This window comes from Dermacentor silvarum, chromosome 7 (assembly GCF_013339745.2).
Source record: "Dermacentor silvarum isolate Dsil-2018 chromosome 7, BIME_Dsil_1.4, whole genome shotgun sequence".
Taxonomy (NCBI): domain Eukaryota; kingdom Metazoa; phylum Arthropoda; class Arachnida; order Ixodida; family Ixodidae; genus Dermacentor; species Dermacentor silvarum.
This window is the reverse complement of record NC_051160.1, coordinates 37,003,351-37,017,663: the sequence shown is the minus strand read 5'-3', so window position 1 is coordinate 37,017,663 and position 14,313 is coordinate 37,003,351. Positions and strand designations below refer to the sequence as shown.

The window sequence follows — 14,313 nt, the reverse complement described above, 5'->3', positions numbered from 1 at the left end:
ATTGTGCTGCTTTGTTGATGCAACCAGGTCAGAAAATAATTGGAGGACTCATAAGCTTCGCGTTTTGGAGTGCAAATCAATAGCGTTATCGGGCCCCGTTCGCATCTAATTTTCCTTTCAGTGGGTTTAACTGCAACACAGAACGTGGGAAAGCCAGCTTAAAAAGACCAAGCTTACACCGATTCCCTTAAAGTTGGCTTCACTTTTTAACAGAAATGCATTGCTGGGAAGACGTTTCTCCAGGTGTAATATAAGTTGTCTTATATTGAAAAGTGAAGGCCCTAGGACCTCTCTTGTTTTTATTAATTTATTACAGTTTGCATGCCCAAAGCCCCGCGCTCCTATAAAACCCATTAGAGACAACCAGGAAAGCTAAGAATAATCAGCTGAACCTTTGCTAACGCTACGTATATCCTGGCATAGCCGAGCTAAGCCACTGCCGCTTTTTTATTATTTTATGAACAGTTTACTATTGCCCCGACGCGCGCGCGTGTCCAAAACCCATCAGGCAGGCGAAGTCCCAATTTGACCTGCCGAGGATGCGAGCGCCATCTGGATATGGTTTTCGCAAGTAACCTACCTAAGCGCGCTGATGTTGGTATGGTAGAAATGCTAGAAAAGGGGTTTGTGTTTCAGTGGCCTCGTAGCAGAGTTATGTTTTCTCAGACATTCAAATTGCAATCAGATGCAGGATGTGGTTAAGTTGTACTTTAGCGTTTTTCCGATGGATTTCATTGTGAGAAATTACATTTTTCTTCATCAGAACCTTGCACCACGTGGCGGGCCTGGGCGGTCGGGGTAATTCGGGATGATTTTCTCCTTCGCTAACACCTTGCACCACGCGGAAGGCCGGCGCGGTCGGGGTGGTTGGGGATGTTTTTCTCCGCCACGGACACCGACATCCACGCCAACACCGACGCCGACGCTGTATTTTTGCGACACAGGGCCCTTAACGCTGTCGCATTAATACCTTTTGTACATGCATTTTTTTTCACAGCGAAGCTCTCTATGGCTAGGACTCTATGCATTTTAGCGTATGTCAACAGATCTGCGTGTGGAAAAACTCAGCTGCCGAATTTCATGCAAAATCGCTTGAGTCCTGCCAAATCTTATACGTCTCATCAGCTGGATACGCATTTTCAGTAGATAAGTAATAAATGAGAACCATTTTCAAGAAAAGTAGACCCTCGCGTAAATGATAAGGGTTTCTCAAAGATTCGGCGCTGTGCGACCCGCGTCGGTCATCTGTACGCTCGCACCACCCTCTTTTTGTCGTCATTCCAATCACTTAGTACCAATCACTTGCGTGCCTAGTTTCCTGCCGCTCTCCGCGAGTGGCGCTCCCATCGCGCGTCTCTACTTTCCTTAGGGTGCCAGTCCCTTTGCGCTTGCCTTGTTTCCTCCGGCTCCCCGAGGGGGCGGCAGTCTTTCACGAGAATGTATGCCGCAGATAAAAATAAAAGTGTTTGTGCGTGTATCTTTCTTCGGGATATTCGCCATTGCCGCTCAAGAGAAATAAATTTGCTCATACCTTTCATCTGTGTCACCTCTATGTCGCGTGCTAAACTGCTTCGCTGCTAGTCTACCTTCACAGCAGTTGATTGGCGCGTGATTTTTCTGGTGATTTGATCGAGGTTAGATAACTGCACAGAAATGTTGTAATAGTAGGCTAGGAAAGCTAATCGAATAAAAATTATGTGCCCACTGCAGCGGCCTTCACACGTTCACCGTTGGCACCGTGCAGCAGCTATAATGTTCCGAGATCTACACGCATGCAAGACCCCTGTGCCGAGATTTTGTGATTCCGTGCTCGTCTGGCAGAGAGAAGAGTACTGCCTACACAAAAAAGCGACACACAAAACCCGTGCGCTATGTGGCGTCCTCTCTTGGTGCTCACGCGCTCGGCGCGGCGTAACTGAATGGCCGTTTGAGTCCAAACATTTCACTCCTCTAAGTACCCATTGATAAGTTTGAATTGCATTCACGTCTGCAAAATTACGTATTTGGTAAAACCGGCGGATTTCAGCTACGTGGGATCAAAGCTTTAGGCTTCTGTGCATTCTTTTAAGTGGAATGGGCTACGTTTTTAGGAAATCAAACTGCCGAGGAAAGTGTACTTTTATAACAACATGTTGTTATAAAAGTACACTTTCCTTTTATTACGAAAGTGTTGCAAAATTGGACACCCTTAAAATATTGATAAAGTCCTAGTTGATAACTTGGTTTTTGTGTATTAAATTTTCATCTCCGATGCTCTATCAGTTAGGCAATGACGATTGGATGACCGTCGACAGAGACAGAGCAGCAAAATTGTTATATGGGTAATTTTTCTGATTGGCCATGTCTAGAGAGAATTCTTTGGTGCGAGCGCTGAGGTCAAGGGCCTAAATACCAAATTATTGTTTACAATATGCGGCATTACGCCTCCGGAGACGTGAGCGTTTCGCAGCTTTTTTTTGCTTGACAGAGCGAACGACGATGCTAACTGTGCCCGCGGACACTAGCCTTCCTGATGAGCATCTTTTTGCAAATGATGCAAGCAATGACTTCAGCTGAATGGGCGGTAAATTTAAAGGTAGATTGATATTGCACCGCAAAATGCACTTTGCCAGCAATACCCGGTACGACTTACCTATCGGAACAAAAACAAGGAAAGCTGTCAACGGTGAATCATGCAAACAAATTCGAAGATTTTGCATTTATAGCGAAGGAAATTACGCGGAACTCAAGTGGAATCGGTGCCGAGGTCGTTGAGGGCGCCTCCCAGGTGCTGTTGCTGTGTCAACGCGAGCCGCGAGCGCACGCGAATGAAGGGGCAGGATGTCTGCGGACACGCGCATTGCATTTGGATGCAAAGGCGACGAAGGCAAGTCTACTTACAGTCCCGCGGCACTCAGTCGGCTCTACTGTTACCGGGGCAACGTTCTACCTTTCGGTGCTGGCTTGAGCATTCTGAGCACGCTCATTAGCGTTTCCGCTTAGCAGCTGTGCGCATATACTGGTCTGCGCGAAGCTGACATGAAAGGTCAAGCTAAATCTATGTAACCCTTTTAAGGGACTGATTCGATTACACGGCTATTTTTTTTTTTTTTTGGTCGCATCTCATGTCCCATCCAGGTGTGGTGTCTGCAACGCGCTGACGGCCCTCTACATACAGCCAACGTGGTGATATGCATGGTATCGGAAGTTGCGATGTCAGAAGAATAGTCTTACAGCGGAAGCTGTTATGGGCTCATTCCAATAGCCGTTTTGGTAGAGCACTGCGCGGGCTCGGGCGTACCCGAGAGCCCCGGCCCGGTATGGTAAGGGCAGTTTTTTCACAGGCTCGGGCCGGTTCGGGCACGGCATGTGCTTTTGACCCGGGCCCGGGCCGTGCTCGGTTTTTTTGACGCGGGCCCGGGCTGGGCTCGGACTTTCTGGTGGTGCGCATGTAACGAGCAGCGAGTTATCCTCACGCGTCTCGACTCTGAAAAACCTGTTGCCCCAGTGCAGCTGCAAGCTTGCAGTACTACTCCTGTGTATTTCCTTTTCTTCTTCTTTTGCGCTGTTTGAACAGACTGTAAAACTCCAGAAAGACCAAAGTCGCCTTAAACCAAAGGATGCCATTCAATTCCTTACCTAAATCAATGTAATTAATGCTTTCAGCGCGGTGTAAGCGCGTTCGTAAATTGCGGATTCTTCAAAGGCGAACTGGTAAAACTATGACTGGTAAGACAAGAAAATTCGTCACGCGGCTGAAATATGGCACTGCGTCCATCCATGATTGCACGCATGTTCTCAACCGGCCGCCTAGGAGCAGCGCATTACGCTGCACCATGGAAGAACGAGAAGATTTCTTTCTCCGATTACTCCATCCACGCGCTGCGCTCACGACCAGTCGGGGCTGCGCTTCGGCTAGAGTGTACTAGAATACGGTTGGGTATGGCTTTGGGAATACATGCTTTGCATTGAGGCGCCCGACGTGTAAAAATACAGTTGCGGCGCTGCGATAGAAGTGGATTGGGCCGCATCAAGGTCGCGCCGTTGGAAACTGCTGGCGCTACAGCTCGGCAGGGTCATTCGTACTACTTTGTGCGCTGGTATTTGAGTTCAGACCACACAAATGGTGTTCATAATTGCATATGACATGTATTTGTGCCTTAAGAATAAGTCCCTTTCGTTCCCTGCTTTATTTTATTTTTTGCCGCTCGGTGATCTTTTTCGGTCTCGGGCCGGGCTCGGTCGTAAGGTAAAGGGGTGGCGGGCCGGGCCAGGCGGGTAACGTAGATTATATCCGGGCCCTGGCTGGGCCCGGGTCTCGCCACAAAACTTTTCGTCGGCCTCGTGTGGGCAGCCCAATGTAAAAACGGGCCCGGGCCGGGCCCGGGCTGAAGAAATCGGTCCGTGCAGTGCGGTACCCGAGCCTCAGCCAGTATGGTGGTGCCATCTAGGTTAGGCGCCTGCAAACGCAGCGTACGCAGGCGCGGATGGCGAGATGCGATTCAGACGAGGCGCGCAAGTCACACACACAAAAAAACGCGATCCCCAGCCTGCACCAGTACGGTGGTGCCATCTAGTTAAGGTACCTGCAAACGCAGCAGTGCGCAGGCGCCGACGACGAGATGCGATTCAGACTAGGCGCGCAATCAACGCGATTCCGATGTGAGATGTGCGCCACATATCCTGGATACCTCTTCGGTACACGTTATGGCGTCTCCTCGCAAGGTACTGAATCACTGCTGAAGAAGCGAATCGTAGAGCTACGTGCGCGGCTACCACCAGGCACATCGGGCTCCAGCAGACTGCTGTGCAGAGCGCATTACAAGCCGCATCCCGGCGTCGACGCCGGGCGGACAGGTCAGATGGTTCTCGTCAAAACGAGGCGAAGAGACTTTGTCGCGAAGACCCTGGTGTGCGTGGTGCCGAAATTGAAACTACTCTCGAGCCACTCCACCAGCTTACTCTGTGACTGTGCTGTGTGTGCCGCGCAGGCCTGTTACTTTTTGGTTTAATGTCGACCTTTGAAATGTCTTCGGTAATAATCATTTGAAAATATTCCCGACTCATGCAGTTTTGCATACATGTCGCCACATGGCGCCCGTATTAACTGCGCCAGTAGTATCCCCTGCATAGTTCATAAAAAAACACGGCTAGTCTCTACCACAACGTTGCATTCTCAAATAGGTATCTATGTTTTTCCGTCGCTCAGCTTCTCCACTAGTGAAAATATTTACTACATTCAGGAGCTTCGTGGAACATTGCCTAAAACGACTGCTATAGTAATATTCATTCATGCCAATGTGTAGTGTAAAAAAAGGACGATAGAACACTTAGCGGAGACTAGCAGATGATAGGCTGGTGAGATCCTTCGGGGAAATCTCAAATGTAAGACTTCTATTATCAGAAGATTTTGCAAATAAACGCAAAGAAATATTGCGCAACATTTCAGGGCACACTATATATTTCAGTTTAGTGGAGACCACTGAATATAACATAATATAACATAACAATATAATATAACATTAGAGCAGCAGTTTCCAGCATAACGTTTACGGCTCTACTTTGTGAGAAAACTGGAAGCGCATATTGGGACCGGAAGTTTAATACGTTTCTTTCTCGACATAACAAACGCTTTCTGACATTGCTGCTTTAAGAGAGCATCACCTGTCCATGCGCTAAATATAGAAAGGCAGCTTCGTAGCCAGATACAGAACGGATTGTTTGCAGCATCTGTAACACAATGCGAAAAAAAATGACAGCAGATCCACGAGGTGAATGATGATGAGTGGGCGAAGCTCCGGAGGGAATCATCGGATCTCCCGCTTAAGGGGACGCTAGTACAAACGCGTTAGAAACGTGCAGTACTCTCTAGTAAGGGGGAGCGGCCACAGCGTCTTACGCAGCCATTTACACATGCCGGAACGTGCACCGCGTTTGCCGACGCCATCACATGACTGCTGAGAGAGTATACCCCCCGTATTCATAAACGCTCCTCGACTTGAACTTGACTTGCCACCGCTTTGGGCAGCGCGTTCGAAACGCGTTGAAGGTAAGCTGGAGAGGCCACAGCGTCTCACACCAGCTTCTTACACGGGCCGTAACGCGCTAGCACAAACGCGTTAGAAACGCGCTAGAAACGCGGCCTTTCGTTATGGATGGATGGAAAAACTTTATTAAGCGAGCGAGTTTGGACCCTTCAAGGGCCCAGGGCCACCGCACAGCCCTCACTTTACGCGCATGTGTCCAGGCCACGTAGGGCCATAGCACTGGCACCCCGGTTCACGCAGCGAAGTTGGATGTCCAGGTCCTGCGACGCAAGGAGGGCCTCCCATTCCTCCCATGTTCCGATGGCGGGCTGTCCCTGCGGGGGAGGATCGGCAGGGCAGCCAAAGAGGATGTGGTCTAAGGTGGCGTGCGACTCTCCACAGAGAGTGCACTCTGGCGAAACGAGGCGAAAGTGGGATAGGAGCTGAGGGGTGGGAACAGTTCGGGTCTGGAGTCGCCTCCAGAGGATTTGTTGGGAGTGGGATAGTCGGGGGTGGGGAGGAGGGTAGAGTCGACGGGCAAGGCGTGCTTGTTGGGTAATTTCGGAGAACGTGTGCGCCCGCTCCCTCGAGAAATCCCGGCTGGGGTCGCCATTTGCCCGGCTTACAAGTCCTCGGGCTATGTTATCGGCGGCCTCATTTCCGGGATTGCCAGAGTGAGCCGGCACCCACACGAGCTCAATACGTCTATCAGAATTTTGGACCCACATTCTCAATATTTGCCACGCTGGGGCATGGACGCGTCCGCGGGCAAAGTTAAGAATGGCTGTTTTAGAGTCGCTAACTATGTAAGCCACATTGGTTTGAGCGATTGCTAAGGCAATAGCAGCTTCCTCTGCTTCTTCCGGGGTACAGTGGGAATCTATGAAGTGGGTGAGTGGGGGGGCTGCTGGATGATAAGCCACAGCTACAGAACGGTCTGGACCACACGCGGCATCCACCCATCGCACATCCTCTAAAGTGCCATATGCGTTATGGAGAGCTTTGGCTCGCGCGACGCGGCGGGATTGATGGTGCTCTGGGTGGACGTTCTTAGGGAGGGGTTTGATGATAAGCGCGGCGCGCATGGCGCGAGGGAGAGATACTAAATCTACAACATGTGCGGGTATGCGAATTTCGAGAGAGTCCAGTATATGCCGTCCTGTTTCTGTGCCAGCCAGGCGAAAGTATTGTGCTTGTCGATGTGCCTCAATAAGTTCTTGTATAGTGTTGTGCATTCCTAATTTTAAGAGCCTGTCCGTGCTAGTGTTCTTTGGTAGGTTGAGCGCTGCTTTGGTAGCCATGCGGATTAAAGCGTTGATTTTATCTTTGTCCGCAGTGGAGAGGTTCAGGTAAGGAGATGCGTAAAGAATGCGACTAAGCACAAAGGCATGCAGCACCTTGAGATTGTCTGCTTCGTCTAAACCGGCTCGCGAGTTTGAAATCCTTCTAAGAAGATGGATGATGGAGTAAGTGGATTGTTTTAGTGATTTCAGGGCAAGATTGTTTTTTCCCGTGTCCTGTAAGTACAGGCCAAGAAGGCGGAGTGTGGGTGTTTGTGGTATGGGAGTGTCATGCAGATAAATCACAATGGGGGCGATGGGGACACGGCGCGGCCGGAGTATGAAGAGTGCTGACTTTGTGGGTGAGCATTCAAGGCCAATGTTGGCCGCATGGGTAGCTATAGCTGTGGCTGCTTCTTGAAGTGTTGATTCTATGTCGCCATCCGAGCCGTATGTGGTCCAAACCGTGATATCATCCGCATAAAGTGTGTGTCCCAAGTGTGGGATGCGGCTGAGAGCCTTTGCCAGGGGAATGAGGGTAATATTGAACAGGAATGGGGATAACACCGCTCCTTGCGGGGTGCCAATGTTTCCAAGGGTGAATGAGGGCGTCTGTATATTATCTATATGCAGGGAGGCGGTGCGCCCGTTTAGGAAGGCCCGAATATAGTTATAGGTCTTAGGTCCTAACTGCAGCTCTTGGATGTTCTGCAGGATGGCACTGTGCTTAACCTTGTCAAATGCTTTAGTGAGATCTACTGCCAGGATTGCTCTGGTGTGGTGTAACATATCATTGAGGATGGCATGTGAAATCTGTAGCAGGGCGTCCTGTGCCGAGAGATGAGGTCGAAATCCTAGCATGCTATGTGGATATAGTCCATTGGATTCCATGTGTTGCGTGAGACGGGTGAGGATGACATGCTCAAAGAGTTTGCCCAGGCACGAAGTCAGAGAGATAGGACGGAGATTTTGGGCATTAATGGGCTTATTGGGTTTGGGGATGAAAATTATTTTTCCATGCTTCCATTCAGCAGGTAGCTCCCCCTTTTCCCAGCATTCATTGAAGTACTCGGTGAGAAGGCAAACAGAACGGTCATCTAGGTTTCTGAGCATGACATTGGTGATTTGGTCATCTCCAGGAGTTGAGTTTCGGAGCTTAATAAGGGCTGTTCTGACTTCAACCTCCATAATAGGGTCGTCGAGGGAGGGTTGATCGGGGCCTATGTAGTCGGGATATGATACAGCTTTGCCCACAGTGGTATAAGTTGATTGAAGTTCGCTTAAGAGTGCTTGCTGATTACAACGATTTTGATGGGTAAGCCTTTTGAGTGTAAGTCGGGTTTGCTTTTTAGTTTGAGTGGGGTCTATCATATGTCGAAGAAGATTCCAGGCCCTGGAGTTGGAAAGATTACTTCGTAGTCCGTCACATATTTGGTGCCAATTGGATTTACTAAGGGCGGCGCTGTGCTCTTCTATTTGTTTTTGAAGCTGTGCCAGTTTGAGCTTAAGTTTTCGATTCTGTTTCTGGGTTTTCCAGTGCGTGAGAATACTGTTTTGTGCTTGGAGTAGGTGCGCTAACCTACTATCCGCAATGGGAGTTTCAGGGGCGGCGTCGAACGTTTGCGTAAAAGCTTGCACGTCCTGCTTGAGTTCTGTCATCCATGTGTGAAGGTTAAAGGGGGACTCTAATATTTTGGCCTCTCTGTGCTTACGAAGATTATCCCAGCTAGTCATTCGGACACGGTAATTTTTAGCTTTTTTGGCAAAGTCAAACTCTATAGTTAGGATATAATGATCACTGCCCAGGGCCTCATTGGAGTTCCGCCATACTGGCGTGGGAATATTGCGGCCAAAGGTAAGATCTGGGCTAGTGTCGGAGGTGACACTGTTACCGATTCTCGTAGGTGTGCTGAAATCATTATATACAGAAAGGCCCTGCATCTGAAGGGTGTTGTATAAATCCGCTCCTCTCTTGTTGGTGCGCATGTACCCCCAGTCTACATGCGCGCAGTTAAAGTCCCCTAAGATAATGAGAGGGTCCTTCTTTGCAATGATGGAGGCGGCTTTAATGAGAGTGATACATTCCGAGGCCGGTTGCCTCGGAAGGAGGTAACAGTTAAGGATGAAGAGGGGATGGGATTTGTGAGTGGACGGGATTAATTCTAGAAATGTGTGAGCCACCGGAGAATTCAGTACATGACAAGTGTATGGTACAAGATTTTGGACATAAGTGGTAACCCTGGGGTTTGGAGTGATGTCAGAGGGTACCAGAGCATATCCTGGCAGCGATACGTTTGTGCCAGCATCCTGGAGTGCTACTATATCAGGGGGTGTGGAGGAAGCAGAGAGTAGCTGCTGCAGGGGGTCTCTCTTGCGGCGAAACCCCCTGCAGTTCCATTGTAGAATGCGTAATGGGAGATTATTTCCCGTCAGCGAGGCCATGCTGGAGGGTGGGCTGGCGAAGGATTGGAGATGCTATGGGGTTACCGGCTGGCGTATGTGAAGACATTCCAGCAATTATTTGTAGAATTTGTTGAAGAATGGCGGTGGTTACCTGACTAATAATCGTTTCTGTAAGCTTAGTGATGGTGGCTTCAATGTAATTTTGAGTTTTAGCCAGAATATTGGCTTCTAACTGTTGGGCAAAGTCTTTTAATTTGGAATCTATGTCTGGAGTGTCGTCTTGCCGGCGTTTCTTTTGGGGAGGGGGTGTGGAGAGTTGGGGTGTTGGTAACGGAGGGGATGGGAGGGTGGAAGGGATAGAGTTAACGGCTGCCCTAAGGTGCCTTACCTCTTCCCGCAGGTGTGCTATTTCTTCCTCCCGCAGTGAAGTTGGGGGTGTACTGGTGGGTTTAGTCCAGGCTCGCTGACGATCTTGATGAGGCGCTAGGGGTGGAAAGTCCTTCGCCGTGGGCACTGCTGTCTTGGGTTTCCTCACTGTCTGTCTTCGAGGCTGGGGGGTCCTAGCCTTGCATGAGCCTGTACCGGTGAGGTGGTCCCCACCACAAAGAATGCATTTTGGCTTGCAAGGGTCCTCTTGCGTTTCGTGCTTCTCGCCACACCGCGGGCAGAGCCCAGTTTTTGGAAGAGGGCATACATCGTACCTGTGACCAGGTTTCCGGCAGTTCGTACAGGCATCAGGGCTGCCCTTGTACCTAGTGCAGCGGCGTACCACACACATATATTTAATGGTGTGGGGTACGGGACCAGATGCAAAGGTTATTAGAATGGATGCAGTTTTCCCCATGCGACGGGCCGCTATGATGTCGGCCTCCGGGTTGCGATGCCGCAAGTCATTTAGGATTTGTTCTGGTGTTTCATTCCAGTATGCTCGGGAAATCACGCCTTTTACTGCCGCTGGAGGGGGCGCGATGTACGCGGCTACCGGGTATTTCTTCCCATCTATAGTGATTTCCTGTATTTTCACTAAAGCGAGAGCTGTTGCCTCCGCTACCGTCGCCACCGTGAACGTATTGTTTGTGGGATGGACTCTGATGTACAGTTCACCCATCACTGAGCAGCTGGGTGAGGTACGCAATGCATGCAGGAGACTTGGAGCTGGAAGCTTGTCCAGGGAGAGCCCACCTCGCGGGCGAAAAACAACTCGGATCGTTCCCACCGGCAACGCCGCGAGTTGTTTACTTTTTTGTACGACCGCACGCGTCGTGCGTAGCAGCTGTGGCGTCTCCTTGAACGCGGCTGGAATGGTAACAGACGCAGCGTCGGTCGGCGCACCGGCGTTGCTGGCGTTGCTGGCGTTTGGCGTCTCCTTGAACGCGGCTGGAATGGCAACAGACGCAGCGTCGGTCGGCGCACCGGCGTTGCTGGCGTTTGGCTTAGCTTGAACCGAGGCCGTTGAGTTGGGTTTGGTGGACGAATTCGAAGCCGGGGCCCGATTTCGATAAGCGCGGAGCACAGTTTGCCACTCACCAGGGTGATAGTCCTGCGGGGAAATGGTCTCTCCTTCCACTAGGTCCTCCATGGTTGTTGGGGAGTGAGGAACGCGGCGCGCCGGCGAGGCTCGCCTCGACGAGGCGAGGCTTAGCGCAGCGGCGTGGCTGCCAGAGACGTCTTCACCGGATGGTTCTCGGAGATCACAGGGCACATCCAAAAGATGGTAGCGGTTAGGGTCCGTGTACCTTCCTGGATCCGTTGAGCGCCTTGGTGGGTCCTAAGAAGGACTTAGCTGGGCACAGGAACTAGAAATTGGCGGAGCCGATACGAACCACTTCCGCACACTCTAGCCCCCTAGCGGCCTCCCTCGGCCTTTCGTTAATGTTGAGTATTTATAGCCATCGTGGTGCGTTTGTCTACGTCCGCTTCGTGGCGTAGTGGGCTAACGCCGCGCGCTCGGAAGCGAGGAGTTCCTGGTTCGATTCCGCGCTACGGACACAACTTCGGAATTTTTTTCTCATTTTTCTCAGACTGGTTACACACTACTACTACTACTACTACGACGGGGACGGAACGGGTGCCGCTATAAGGAGCTTCGCCCCTAAAATAGCCTTCGTCACTTTGTGCTTTAGAACGAGTGACGTCAATGCGCGCAAACGGCCCGCGATACATTGGTGCATAGCTTAGACGTCAAGAGCGGCCTTATAAAAATGCGGTAACATGCGTTTGGTTGCGTACAGCTGATGACGACATCCCCGGACACATATGGAATGCTTTATGTTGCTGAACGCATATGTTAATGTACGCACATGTTAAAGTTTTGCATTTCTGAGTCATTCGTGCAGTCGTGGAGAACGTACAGAACAACTTATGCAATAGCTATGCACTACCCACAAAAATGCACTTTTTTCACTTTGCAAAACATAGCCTCTGTAGTCGCCTGTCCACACATATGGTTAAGTGTAAATAATGTGCATTGTCTTTTTTTCTTTTTTTATCAGGAATGCGAAAGCGCTGTACATTATCCTTAAGAAACATCGTTACAGAAGCAAGAAAGACAAAGAACAAACGATAATTGCTCACGACTACAGCTGGACATACGCTGGCTCTAATTACATGCAGGAAAACATCAAATTCGTGGTAAATTTCAAGAATATATGAAGAATTACCCGCATCGATCATCGTAAGTGCAGCCCAAGCAATAAAGTTCAAGCGATAAACTTCTGTAGTAGAGATCCATATATAATTCGTTGTTAACTAGTTTTTTTATTTACAAAGTCACATATCAATATTATGGTATTTTTTATTCTTCTGTTTATGCAGTACAAGGCGCCTGTCAAATTTCAGCGTGCATTGGCATATTGAAGTATATCTCTCAGGTCATTATCACTGACATGCGAGGTGTACAGGTTATGTTGGAGTAAAAAAGTATATTTCAGAAATATGTTGCAACAACAAGTACTTCAATGCGTTCAGTTGTAGTGGAGTTATTGGCAATCAAATATCACCTTTCATCCCCTTAGCGGTTCTCTCGCTCCATCTTCAATGCATTGCCCTTATATACTTGCATGCTGGCAGCAGCTGTTGCTTGCATTTATTGCCGGCCTCTGTTTACAGTGTCTTGCAATTTCTTTGATGCTGCAGATGATATGCGTAGCTAGTAATTTAAAGTAATAACTTGTACCTGCAGGGAGACTCTGCAGCAAAGATAAATACACCTTTCTAGTCAGTGGGATATTCTAATATTGGTGGATAATAAATGTAGCAGGCTCGTTATTATCGAAAATCACAGTTAAAGAATTTAGAGAAGAACTGCTAAACTTGTAAATAGGATGATTGTCATTGTGGTGCCGTAGAATATAGTAACTGAAGCAAGTATTTTTTACAGGCAATTGGTGTGAATATGACATCCTTGTAATGCGGTGTAATAGATTGAACATAGAGACATCTGCATTTTTACGGCAAATTCCTGTATATGTGACGGCCTCTTCTTTGGGTACCATAGACTGAAATTGCAGATGGCTGTATTTTTGATGGTAAATTACTGTGAATATCACAGCACGTTATTGCAGGGCTGTGTGGCCTCTATACATTTTACGGAAATAGTTGGCATCCGATGCTGCCAGGAAACGTCCAGTAAAAACAACGGACTACTTTTTAGCGCCTACTGCTGGCTGAACACAGGTATCGGCAAACTTGGTTTGAAGGTTTGAAGCTTTATTGTTTGTTATTGCATGTACAAAAAAAACGGGCTTACGTATTATATACAGCATCAGGAGGTCCCAGAGTAAGAAACTGCCAGTGGGACCTCCTATTGCAGGGTGCAGTTCATCATGCGCGTCTCAATTTTGGACTTTATGCTCAGCCACCAAACAGACTACAGAAGCAAGAAACTTGCAGCAAAACACTCCTTCATGCCCATTGCGAAGATGATGCCACATGCGATGCTGGTAAGCTATCGGAACCTCGATGCGAACAGCCTTCAGGAAGGATGCGTGACAAAATTGCGTACTTTTGCATAACACGTGCATCTTATACAAAGGTACGTCTTATATATATCAACGTTATTGTAAAAGGGGCTGTTTTCGGGGGGTGCGCCTTATACAAGGATACCACTTCTACACCGAAAATACGATATATACACTTGCTGAAGTAAAGCAAAATGCGGTAATGGTATTTGCTTCTTATTAAGTCGCTTTCACAACTGCGGACGACGCCTCACTACCGTGCTCTAGGCAAGTCATAGTTTTCGAATGCTTTTTCAGAAGCAAGCACAGCGTCAAGCTAGGATGCCTACGAAGCAAGATAGCTGCAGAAACAAAGTTTCCGGCTGTTGCATGCAAGGCCCAAATGCAAGCCTTCAAAAACACTTGTAATAAAGAAATTGTCATACCTTAGGGCAAATTCTTTCTTTTTTTACTGTCAATACTTCGGTTTTGACATATAAATCTCTGTTAGCGGAGAAAAAAAGAAGCATTGAAGTTTATAGATACCTGTGGCAAGTGCGAAGCATTCGACAGTTTTCCAATGTATGTAACCCCCGTATGCGATACTTGCCGCAAATGTAACACTCGAAGCTGTATTAATTGCAAAGTGTGGTCGCCTGCAACACTGCAAGAACAATTTCATTATTT

At 48.7% G+C, this 14,313-nt stretch overlaps 1 long non-coding RNA gene across 1 annotated transcript in view; it reads right to left on the bottom strand.

Moving 5' to 3' along the window:
- The window catches only part of LOC125946690 (uncharacterized), a 42,752-nt gene extending 28,443 nt beyond the window's left edge, over positions 1 to 14,309 (bottom strand). The window contains exon 1 of the long non-coding RNA XR_007467783.1: positions 14,173 to 14,309. This is a non-coding gene — a long non-coding RNA (uncharacterized LOC125946690). The remainder of the gene's footprint in view (positions 1 to 14,172) is intronic.
- Between the last annotated feature and the right edge of the window lie 4 nt (positions 14,310 to 14,313).